The sequence below is a fragment of the Schistocerca serialis genome, chromosome 2 (assembly GCF_023864345.2).
Source record: "Schistocerca serialis cubense isolate TAMUIC-IGC-003099 chromosome 2, iqSchSeri2.2, whole genome shotgun sequence".
Classification (NCBI taxonomy): Eukaryota; Metazoa; Arthropoda; class Insecta; order Orthoptera; family Acrididae; genus Schistocerca; species Schistocerca serialis.
The window spans coordinates 587,932,686-587,945,221 of record NC_064639.1 but is presented as its reverse complement, the minus strand read 5'-3'; the positions used below and the strand labels follow the sequence as shown (position 1 = coordinate 587,945,221).

The window sequence follows — 12,536 nt, the reverse complement described above, 5'->3', positions numbered from 1 at the left end:
TTGAGGGAAAATGGATGGAATTTAGTTTCGCCAATCGTCGTCTGGCTCAGGAACAGTCTGAACACGTTAAGCATTTATCAGTCCCGGTCTTGAAACAACGCTATAGTTGATTCCTTCCCAAAACGCATCTGCTGGATTACTAATAAAAACTATCTGAATCTGGCACATAAATATTTACTTACATCATCGACCCACTATACCATTTCATCGGAACAGAGATTATGAGAGACAAAATAGGCGACGTTTTAGTTCCAAATTACAGAGACACAGTTCAGTTTGATGGAAGATAAAAACTGATCTACTTTTTTATATATACTAGTAAGGAAGAACAAACATATGTGGTCCAATTCAGGTCCGTCGGTGACACTGATTCCAAATGAGTATCCGGTCTGCTGTCTGGATTCTACGCAAACCATTTTATAGACATACTCCAAAGCATTACTTTCTCCATGACGTACCCGCTGTGAATCTGTCAGCGTGTTAGGAGCAGTTTTATTTAACGATACCGTATTTAACTACATTATTGTAAAGATGGTCAAAAAATCCTGAATTCGTTTCCAGGTCATCCAAGAACTTTTTTCTGACATTTGATCTTACACCTCTTGAAATGTCAAGTGACACTTTGGTACAGACTCCATGGTACATGTACAGCTTTGAATACTATTAAATACCAGTGAAGAAGAGGCGTATGATAATGAATGCTGCATATGTCGGAGAACTTCGCATAGTCTTAGAATTTCTGGAAAGAAAATGAAGGATAAGTTACAACAATAAACACGGAAGACATTAGCAAAATTTACGCTACTGAAGTACAAGAACTATGCTTTTACTTTGAATTTACCATGTCACATTCGTCTGATCGTCAAACAATAAAATTCCATTCAACTTTTTCCACCAAGAGTCAACAAATTATTCAACAATCAAGCTCAGAGTAGAGGAAAAACTGTCCAAAAAAAATTGATTGCTGTCATAAACTTAACGTTCACAAATATGTAATGCACGAGGATGACTAGAACATCTTAAGTTTCCACGACGATTATTCTTCTGAGTACAAGGAAAATATTGCATTTCTAAAATCCAAGTTTCGTTAAAGTCAAACAGCCTCCAATCCGCTTCAACCACCAACAGAATCATTATTATCAAAGAAAGGCTTGGTAAAGCAGGAATATATCGGTTTTTATCGATTTAATGACTGAAGACAGAACGAGAGCCATGAATTATTTCACTGACACCCCAAGTGGCTCTATATAATATTTCTTAGATGTTGGTCGCTTGGAAATTGGAACTTTGTATTAAGTTCCAGTGGGACCAAACTGCTGAGGTCATCTGTCCCTAGGCTTACACACAACTTAATCTAACTTAAACTAACTTAAGCTAAGGACAACACACACACCCATGCCCGAGAGAGGACTTGAATCTCCGATGGGAACAGCCGCGCGAACCGTGGCAAGACGCCCAAGACCGCCCGGATACCCCGCGCGGTGTGGGGCGCTTGTCGTCAGGATTTCCGTAGAGGGGTTAAACAACTGGAGGCAAGAATTCGGTTGCGTTAGGTTGTAGGAGTGTGCTAAACTTCGCATAAGTTCTTCTACTTCATCTTATTCTGACGTTAATTTATATCTACTCATATATTACCAAAATAAAGCTTATAGTGAAACTCGCTAATCTCGCGTTAGTTATAATTGAGGTGACGAAAGTCATTGGATACCTCATAATGTCATGTCGGACCTCCTTTTGCACAGTGTAGTGCAGCAACTGGACCTGGCATGGACTCAACAAGTCGTTGGAAGCCCCTGCAGAAATACTGGGCTATGCTGCCTCTATAGCTATCCATAACTGGGAAAGTGTTGCCAGTGCAGGATTTTCTGCACGACCTCACCTCTCGCTTATGTCCCACATATGTTCGATGGGATTCATGTCGGGCGATCTGAGTGCCCATATCATTCGCTCGAACTGTCCAGAATGTTCTTCAAGCCAATGGCGAGCATTTGAGGCCCAGTGACATGGCGCATTGTCATTCATAAAAATTCCATCGTTATTTGGGAACATGAAGTACTCAAATGGTTGCAGTTGGTCTCTAAGTAGCCAAACATAACCATTTCCAGTCAACGATCGGTTCACTTGGACCAGAGGAGCGAATCCACTCCATGTAAACACAGCCCCTACAACTATGGAGCCACCATTAGCTCGCACAGTGCCTTGTTGACAACTTGGATCCATGGCTTCGTTGAGTCTGCGCCATACTCGTACCTTGCCATCAGCTCTTATCAAATGAAATCGGGACTCATCTGACCAGGTCACGGTTTTTCAGTCGTCTAGGATCCAACTGAAATGGTCACGAGCCGAGGAGAGGCAGCTGCAGGAGATGTGCTGTCAGCAAAGGCTCTCGCTTCTGTCGTCTGCTGCCATAGCCCATTAACACTAAATTTCGCCGCACTGTCCTAACGGATACGTTCGTCGTACGTCCACATAAATTTCTGCAGTTATCTCACGCAGTGTTGCTTGTCTGTTAGCACTGACAACTCTACGCAAACGCCGCTGCTCTCGGTCGTTAATTAAAGACCGTCAACCATTGCGTTGTCCGTGGTGAGAGGCAATGACTGAAATGTGCTGTTCTCGGCACATTTTGTACGCTGTAGATCTCGGAATACTGGATTCCCTGACGATTTCAGAAATGGAATGTCTCATGCGTCTAGCTACAACTTCCATTCTGCGTCCAAAGTCTGCTAATTCCCGTCGTGTGGCTATAATCACGTCGGAAACCTTTCACATGAATCACCTGCGTACAAATGACAGATCCGCCAATACGCTGGCCTTTAATACCTTGTGAACACAATACTGCCGCCCTCTGTATAATTGCATATCGCTGTCCCACGACTTTTTGTCACCTCAGTGTATTAGCGCTATTTTCACTGCTCCCAGACCGCACCCAAGTCCTCAATTCCTGGAAGAGGCAAGGCGTGGTGCTACGAGCAGCGGAGCTGTGGGGGAAGGCAGGCAGCCTTGAGGTACTGGAGCTGGACGTCGCTCCAGATGGTTGACCGACCAAGGCCAGCAGCCGCAGCCGCTAAGCCGGTCGCCGGGCTTTTTGTACGGGGGGACTGCCCGCAGCAGCGCCGCTGTTCGCATTATCGGTACCCCGAGGTTCTAACGCCAACATATTTATTTACGACTGTGAGATTCATTTTGTTTGAACAACTAGTAACCTGTAGCAACTAATGGTGATATATCTGAAATGAAAGCCACTCAGTTGCTATAGACATATTGATGAATGTAATTTTCGATCCCTTCATCTACATCTACGTCTACATGGATACTCTGCAAATCACATTTAAGTGCCTGGCAGAGGGTTCATCGAACCACCTTCGCAATTCTCTATTATTCCAATCTCGTACAGCGTGCGGAAACAATGAACACCTCTATCTTTCCATACGAGCTCTGATTTCCCTTATTTTATCTTGGTGATCGTTCCTCCCTATGTAGGTCGGTGTCAACAGAATATTTTCGCATTCGGAGAAGAAAGTTGGTGATTGGGATTTCGTGAGAAGATTCCGTCGCAACAAAAAACGCCTTTCTTTTAATGATGTCCAGCCCAAATCCTGTATCATTTCTGTGACGCTCTCTCCCACATTTCGCGATAATACAAAACGTGCTGCCTTTCCTTGAACTTTTTCGATGCACTCCGTCAGTCCTATCTGGTAAGGATCCCACACCGCGCAGCAGTATTCTAAAAGAGGACGGACAAGCGTGCGTATTGTAGGCAGTCTCCTTAGTAGACCTGTTACATTATCTAACTGTCCTGCCAATAAAACGCAGTCTTTGGTTAGCCTTCCCCACAACATTTTCTATGTGTTCCTTCCAATTTAAGTTGTTCGTAATTTTAATACCTAGGTATTTAGTTGAATTTACGGCTTTTAGATTAGACAGATTTATCGTGTAACCGAAGTTTAACGAGTTCCTTTTAGCACTCATGTGGATGACCTCACACTTCTCGTTATATAGGGTCAACTGCCACTTTTCGCACCATTCAGATATCTTTTCTAAATCGTTTTGCAGTTTGTTTTGATTTCTGATGACTTTATTAGTCGATAAACGACAGCGTCATGTGCAAACAGCCGAAGACGGCTGCACAGATTGTCTCCAAAATCGTTAATATAGATAAGGAACAGTAAAAGGCCTATAACACTACCTTGGGGAACGGCAGAAATTACTTCTGTTTTACTCGATGTCTTTCAGTCAGTTACTACTAACTGTGACCTCTCTGACAGGAAATCACAAATCTAGTCACATAACTGAGACGAAATTCCATAAGCACGCAATTTCACTACGAGCCGCTTGTGTGGTACAGTGTCAAAAGCCTTCCGGAAATCCAGAAATACGGAATCGATTTGAAATCCCTTGTCAATAGCACTCAACACTTCATGTGAATAAAGAGATAGGTGTGTTTCATAGGAACGATGTTTTCTAAACCCATGTTGACTGTGTGTCAACAGACTCTTCGAACATCTTTGATAACGAACGCAAATTAAACTTTTAAACATTAAAAAAAATCACAGGTGCGGCGCCGACGATGAAACAGCGGCAAGTGAAGTAGTCATGTTATACATAAATAGAACTTTCGGCGATACAAATCGCTAGTGGAGCACAGAGAACAATTGAGGAGTCACGGACGTAAGATTACTGTGTCGCAACGTTTGCCTCTAAAAGAACTACGCATATAATGCAGTGTGTTTGCTCCATGCAGCTTGTGTAACAGTCAGAGAAACTGGAATGGGAACACGTCTCTGTGATTACGTGAACATGGTTGCATTAAAGTGTTCCCAGAGCGCTAATTAGCGAAGATCTCACGCTGAATTTGCTAAGATTTTACGCTGTCGTTAGTACGAACACTTCCTTGCTTTTACATCGCTCTTCTGACATTAAGCAAGAAGAGTCACCTACACGTGTGACGTCTTAGAGGTAACAGTAGACTAGATTTTAGGAAGAGCTGGGTTCGAAACCTGGCATCTTTATTTCCACTTACGAGCCCTCGCAACACTTCCATCAAATACCGCGATACTTTACCCAGTGCAGCCAGGGACAGCTTAACTTCCACCCTTCCTTTCATCCCTATCAAATTATTTGCATATGAATCGAATATAAACTAAAATGGCATCATACACGTAAATGGTGAAGTACGATTACAAGAGGTTTTTAACAGAAATGAATACGTCACTGATGTAACTTGTCACCAGTGTAGTTCAATCTGTAGATTGAGAAAGGCATTGAGGAATGTAAAGATAATGTGGAAGGAATAAAAATTAAAGGAGCAGAAATCAAACTGAGAATATTTGCTGAGGACATAGCTGTCATTGAGGAAATCGAAGAGTAACTGCAAAAATATGTTAGTAATAAAAAACATAGTCTTGAAAGAGAAATATAATATGAAAATTAGTACAAAGAAGACGGATATTATGGGTTGCAACCGCAGTAGCCAACACAGTTACTGACATACCATTCAGACAAGTAAACACGTTTAGCTACTTACACTTCAGATGAGAAAAGTTGAGGCGACATAAAAGAGGAGAAATGCACAGCCAAACGCAGCCGATTATAAGAAAAAGATGTTGCTTACATCAAGGAACGTAACCATAAAAGAGATTTATTAAGAGCTGCGTCTGCAGCGCGGCCTCATAGCGTTCGGAGACGCAGGCCATTGGCACTTGCGACAGGAGATGCCTGGATGCATTTGAAATGTGGCGCTTAAGATATTTCCATTATTCAGAAAAGCTTTTCTTGCTATTTGTCAGTCTGCAATTTATATCGTCTTTATTTCTGTTTACGTTTATTTTTTGAACAAGCGGAAAACTCGTCTGCTACTTTTGGTGTCTCATTTCCTAAGTTAATAAATTGATTCAACTCAAGAGTACTACACTAACCTAGCTTCACTTTTATTGATGTTGAACTTATAACCACATTTCAAGAGGCTATCCATACAATTCAGCTGATGCTCCAAGCACTTTGGCGTCGTCTCCGGTAGGATTGCAATGCTATTGGTAGGTCGACGACTTATTCGTCGCGCGAGATCTACAACTGTTTTGGTATTTAAAATTTATCGTTTATTTTGCCGTCTCAGTTGCACATTTATTTTTATGATATTACTAATTTCAATCAACATTTGATCACCTTTTGATCTTTGTAGTTGCATAAGCAACCCGTTCGTATTCATATCATATTTTGATGTGCAGTTCCATACGGAAACGACGGGTTGCTTACGCAAGCACAACGGTCTGAAGATGATCAAATATTTCTGGACCTAGTAACATCATAAAAATAAATTTGCAGCTGAGACAGCAAATAGACGGTAAAGTTCAAATTTTCTGGCAGATAAAAACTGTGTGTCGGACCAAGACTCGGACTCGAGGAGTCTGCATTTTGCTGGCAAGTGCTCCACCGACTAAGCTACCTATGTTTCGTAGAAGAACTTATGTGAAGTCTGGAAGGTAGTAGGAGACGAGGTGTTAGCGAACGTAAAGCTGTGAGGATGGTTCGTGAATCTTGCCAGGGTAGCTCAACGGTAGAGCACTTGCCTGCGAAAGCCGAAGGTCCCGAGTTCGGGTCTCGGTCCGGCACTTCACACGAAGTTCCATATCACGGCACACTGCGCCAGGAAGTGAAAATTCCATTGTGATAAGCTGAAACTCAAAGTTATGTATGGGTATGCAAGCTTTCTCGGCGTATTTCGTTGATGAAATCTTCTCGAGCTGTCTACGGGAACACGACGCCACGAATTTCCTGAACACCCGAAATGATTTCGTCAATTGTAGTTTTTATTTCATCTCTGTCACCCTCAATTCCGTTCTCAAATGTTGCCTGATTTTCTTTGTTGCTTGCTCTACGTACAGATCGGTAAAACAGAGCCGGCCGCTGTGGCCGAGCGGTTCTAGGCGCTTCAGTCCGGAACCGCGCTGTTGCTACTGTCGCAGGTTCGAATCCTGCTTCGGGCATGGATGTGTGTGATGTCCTTAGGTAAGTTAGGTTTAAGTAGTTGTAAGTTCTAGGGGACGGATGACCTCAGATGTTCCCATAGTGCTTAGAGCCATTTGGTAAAACAGATCTTTGCTTCACTTCCTCATCAGGAGACGATGAGGATAAAAAAACGCCAAGTCCCACTTCTTAGTCGGCACCCGTAACTGAGCGGGCTGCGAATTGGAAGAGATTCGCGTCGTATGTCGCTGTAGCCGGGAAACGTGAAAGTAAAGCGCGGTGTTGTGGCAGCGGAGCGGACAGCTGTACCAAGAGGTACACCGTGAGGCAGTGTGAGGGAGGGACAGGAACGGCAGGAATGGGGGCAGAGCGGAGCCAGGAATGGGGTCAGCGGGAGCAGCAGCGGCAGCGAGCGTGAAAGCCGGCCGGCTGCGGGCCATCCCGTATCCCGGATGCGGCGGCCGCCGCGCCGGTCGGTCCCGGCCTATCTGCGTCCCGTTAGCGGGGCTGCCCGCCCGCAGCTGGCCTTGACCCGCGGCCCACATCGCGTCGCGGCCGTTAGGAATGCCGGCTGCGGTGCGGGGTGGCCGGGCGACACGCTCTCTACCCGCCGCCACCACTACCGCGGTAGTCGTCTCGGTCTGCCCTCGAAGTGATAACACCCCACTGCCGCCCATCGTAGACCCCTTACGCCTTCATTACGGAAATAACATTTCCTCGGAAGAAGGATACAGCTCGAAATATTGGTAGTGAAGGTCTAAACAACACTCTCATCAAGCAACATTGAGAAACTCTACACAGAAACATGTTAGTCCCAAGGGGAATCTCTCTCTCTGACTTTGGCAGAGCATTAAGAAAGCGTAATAAACTCACTAATGTAATCGCTATGCTGAAAACTACATTCCCAAGCAATAAAACTGCAACACTGTGCGTTAAACAACGTCAAATTGGTATGAAATGTACTGAGCCAAAGAAACTGGTGCAATTGCCTAATACCACGTAGCGCCCCCCAGAGCACGCAGAAGTGCCGCAACCCGACGTGGCATGGACCCGACTAACGTTAGAAGTAGTGTTGGAGGCAACTGACGCCATGAATCCTGCAGGGCTGTCCATAAATCCGTAAGATTACGAGGGGGTGAAGATCTCTTCTGAACAGCACGTGGCAAGGTATCCCAGATATGCTCAATGATGTTCATGTTTGGGGTGTTTGGTGGCCAGTGCAAGTGTTTAAACTCAGAAGAGTGTTCATGAGGCCGCTCTGTAGCAATTCTGGACGTGTGGGATGTCGCATTGTCCTGTTGGAATTGCCCTAGTCCGTCGGAATGCACATGAATGGAGGCAGGTGATCAGAAGGGATGCTTACATACGTGTCGCCTGTCAGAGTCGTAGCTAGACGTATCAGGGACCCCATCTGTACAATCCCCACACCATTACAGAGCCTCCACCAGCTTGAACAATCCCCTTCTGACATGCAGGGTTCATGGATTCATGAGGTTGTCTCCATAGCCGTACACGTCCATCCGCTCCATAAAATTTGAAACGAGACTTGTCCGGCTAGGCAACATGTTTCCAGTCATCAACAGTCCAATGTCAGTGTTGACGGCCCAGGCGAGGCGTAAAGCATTGCGTCGTGCAGTCATCAAGGGTACACGAATGGGCCTTCGCCTTCGAAAGCCCATATCGATGATGTTTCGGAGAATGGCTCGCACGTTGACACTTGTTGATGGCCCAGCATTGAAATCTGCGACAAATAATGGAATGGTTGCACTTCTGTCACGTTGAACGATTCTCATCAGTCGTTTTTGGTCCCGTTCTTGCAGGATCTTTTTTCGACCGCTGCGATGTCGGATATTTGATGTTTTACCGGATTCCTGATATCATGATACTCTCGTAAAATGGTCGTACGGGAAAATCCCCACGTCATAGCTACCTCGGAGATGCTGTGTCCCATCGCTCCTGCGCCGACTATTAACACCACGATCAAAACTCACTTAAAATGTTGATGACCTGCCACTGTAGCAACAGTAACCGACCTAACAACTATGCCAGGCCGTATTCTGCCTGTTTACATGTCTCTGTGTTTGAATACGCATGCCTATACCACTTTCTTTGGCGGTTAAATGTATTTCCAACATCCAGTCGGTCGCGAAATGGAAACCACAGTGAATATCAGAAGTGTTTTATCAGAATGGAAAATGCTCTTACCTTAGCACAAAAGCCGGCCGCGGTGGCCGAGCGGTTCTAGACGCTTCAGTTCGGAACCGCGCGACTGCTACGGTCGCAGGTTCGTAATCTGCCTCGGGCATGGATGTATGTGATGTCATTAGGTTAGTTAGGTTTAAGTAGTTCTGAGTTCTAGGGGACTGATTACCTCAGATGTTAAGTCCCATAGTGCTCAGAGCCATTTGAACCATAGCACAATAAGACCAATACATCTTCGGATTTTTGTTGACTCGGGCGGCGACTGATGAGGTGTAGGTTTTTTACTGTGTTTCGAACCATGTTGCGTATATGCAAAGGAAAAGGCTTTCACAAAGTATCAGGACGATCATTAATTATATGTATTTGTCTACCTTCTTACAAAATTTGAAACCATTCACGCAAGTCTGAAGCATAGAAGTGGCCCAGCTAAAAAAGCCCCAATAAACGTGTTTTTGCACGTAAAATTCGACTGAAGCTAGATTTTTGAAATCAGGTTTTCAGTTTTATCGAAAGAATGCATTTTTAGTTTTGATTGATTCACTGTAAACCGTTTACACGCATTCAGTTCACGTAAGAACCCGCGCTCCAAAATCCTGCCAGAAAAACGTGATTGTTTCCCACGTGCAGTTAAAACGAAGTAAGATTTTTTCAAACGGTTAAAACTTATCTTAGACCAAGGGCCGGCAAACCGGTGGACCAAATCTGAGCCATTAGTCTCGGTCCAAGTTCGAAGTTATTTAAGGGTAACTGTTTTTCTACGTAAAATCCGATCTAGGCTGACTATGGTGCGCATGCAAATGGTGCCAACTCAATTAAAATCTTTTGCAAAAGGATTTAATCGATTCGCACAATTCACCTGGGCGCAAGCTCCGGTTCGTCGTTCAGACTTTGTTTAATGCACTGTAACATAGCTACAGTAAAACATATGTTCGAATGGCTATATAAATGGCTGGTGCGGGCTAAACAAGAAACTGTTCCAGCCCAAATAGGAACCCAGCACTAAGACCTTCCAAGCAGCGAACTTCGCTCGTTTTCATTCATGTTTGTTACAGTGCGTGCCAACTTTCCGATAACCTCGTCATAGAAGGCACCCACCTGTATTCTCCGCCAACTGTCTACGCTGGTGTACAGACCGTTGTCTGCGCCAAAGTGCTGTCCTCATAGCGGTTTATGTCAGCAAAGAGATGAAAATCAGAAAGAGCCACGTCCGGGCTGTATGGTAGGTGATCATCGAAAACGCTGCAGGAGCCTGTTTGTTGCGGCTACAGTGTTCGGCCGAGCATTGCCACGATGAACAACAATGCCTGAACACAACATTCTTCTTCGTTTGTTCCGAATTACCCTTCGTAAACGTTCTGATCCACTCGTTGAAGAAGATCATCGGTTGACGCTCGCTTCCCTGCCTGACCGTCTGCATCATGAACGTTCGTACGTCCTACTTCAAAGTTCTTGCACCACTGCCATACTTTGCTGTCACTCGTGACAGTTACGGTATGTGGGCTGCATGGGAATAAGACGGAACCTTTCACCATGAAGGAACTAAATGACAGCACGCACTTCACACCTGGAGGGAGACTCTGTTGTTCTGGGCATCTTTACGTGTTCACTGTGCGCACCTAACTGTAAGGTGCGACGTGACGTGATCGACGGGCGTACTACAACGTATCTCCGTGAAGCTCCATCGTATTTTCACCTTCGTTTTAGTTTCGCGACCGATTCGACCTTGATCAAATAGTAGAACTCTCTCCTCCCGCACAGGCCATGAAGGCCCAAAGGTACCGACTGGCCGCCGTGTCATCCTCAGACCACAGGCCTCACTGGCTGCGGCCGTGGACGGGCATGTGGTCAGCACACCGCTCTCCCGGCCGTACGTCACTTTCCGAGACCGGAGCCGCTACTTCTCAATCAAGTAGCTCCTCAGTTTGCCTCACAAGGGCTGAGTGCACCCCGCTTGCGAACAGCACTCGGCAGACCGGATGGTCACCCATCCAAGTGTTAGCCCAGCCCGACAGCGCTTAACTTCGGTGATCTGACGGGAACCGGCGTTACCACTGCGGCAAGGCGGTTGGCTGATCAAATAGTAGGCTTCCTTCATAATTGTAAATGCAACTGCTTAGCATTTCAATACAACCGCACAAAGCAGCTAGAAGTAACGCCACATACATAGCCTATGTAAGCAAATATTACGCAACGGGTTTCTCATTCGTAAATCACATTTGAATGTTCGTTGCTTGCGAGGTGGTCGTTTTATGTCTCGACTAAGAAGGAGAATCGTCTACCAGAACGTGTCAAGATTCCACTGCAACAGGATTGTGTCTTCCTGGACTGCAGATTATACACCATCCAGTCATATTAATGTGACTACCTGGCAAAAGCCTGAACAACAACCTTTTGCAGCGTGGACCTCTGTAGGGCGTGCAGGAGGGGAGTCAGTGAGGTTCTGGTACGTACCGAAAGGGATGTGGAAGCATGTCGACACCAGTGCCGTGGTTAGTTGCCCAAGGTTTCTCGGTTGAGGACCAACGGCGCGAACAGACCGATCGAGGGGGTTTCTCGACTGGGTCTAAGTCAGGGGAGTACGGCGGGCAGCGGAGTACGGTAAACTCATCCTGGTGCTGTTCGAGCCACGCGCCACGCACGTACACTGCGAGCTGTGCAGTGCCGAGGAAAAACAAAATGCATGTAGGGATGGACATGGCCCCCAAAGATGAATGCATCCTTGTGTTGATCAATTGTGCCTTCCAGAATAATGAACTCACCCAAGGAGTACCACGAAAACATTCCCCAGACCACAACACTCCCTCCTCCGGCCTGGATCCTTCCAGCGACTGTTGCAGGGTGTCTACTTTCGAACGTTTCACGATGTACACGCCAACGGCCATCTGTCCGATGTAGCACAAAACGTGATTCATTCTGAAACGGTTACCTGTCGCCACTCAGTGGACATCCAGGTGCGGTTGTTGTTGTGGTCTTTAGTCCTGAGACTGGTTTGATGCAGCTCTCCATGCTACTCTATCCTGTGCAAGCTTCTTCATCTCCCAGTAACTACTGCAACCTACATCCTTCTAAATCTGCTTAGTGTATTCATCTCTTGGTCTCCCTCTACGATTTTTACCCTCCACGCTGCCCTCCAATACTAAATTGGTGATCCCTTGATGTCTCAGAACATGTCCTACCAACCGATCCCTTCTTCTAGTCAAGTTGTGCCACAATTTTCTCTTCTCCTCAATCCTATTCAATACCTCCTCATTAGTTATGTGATCTACGCATCTAATCTTCAGCATTCTTCTGTAGCACCACATTTCAAAAGCTTCTATTCTCTTCTTGTCCAAACTATTTATCGTCCATGTTTCACTTCCATACAAATA

General features: G+C 45.5%; 1 pseudogene; it reads right to left on the bottom strand.

Annotated features, from left to right (window-relative positions):
* Positions 1 to 11,120: 11,120 nt before the first annotated feature.
* Positions 11,121 to 11,238, bottom strand: LOC126459242 (5S ribosomal RNA; annotated as a pseudogene).
* Positions 11,239 to 12,536: the final 1,298 nt, after the last annotated feature.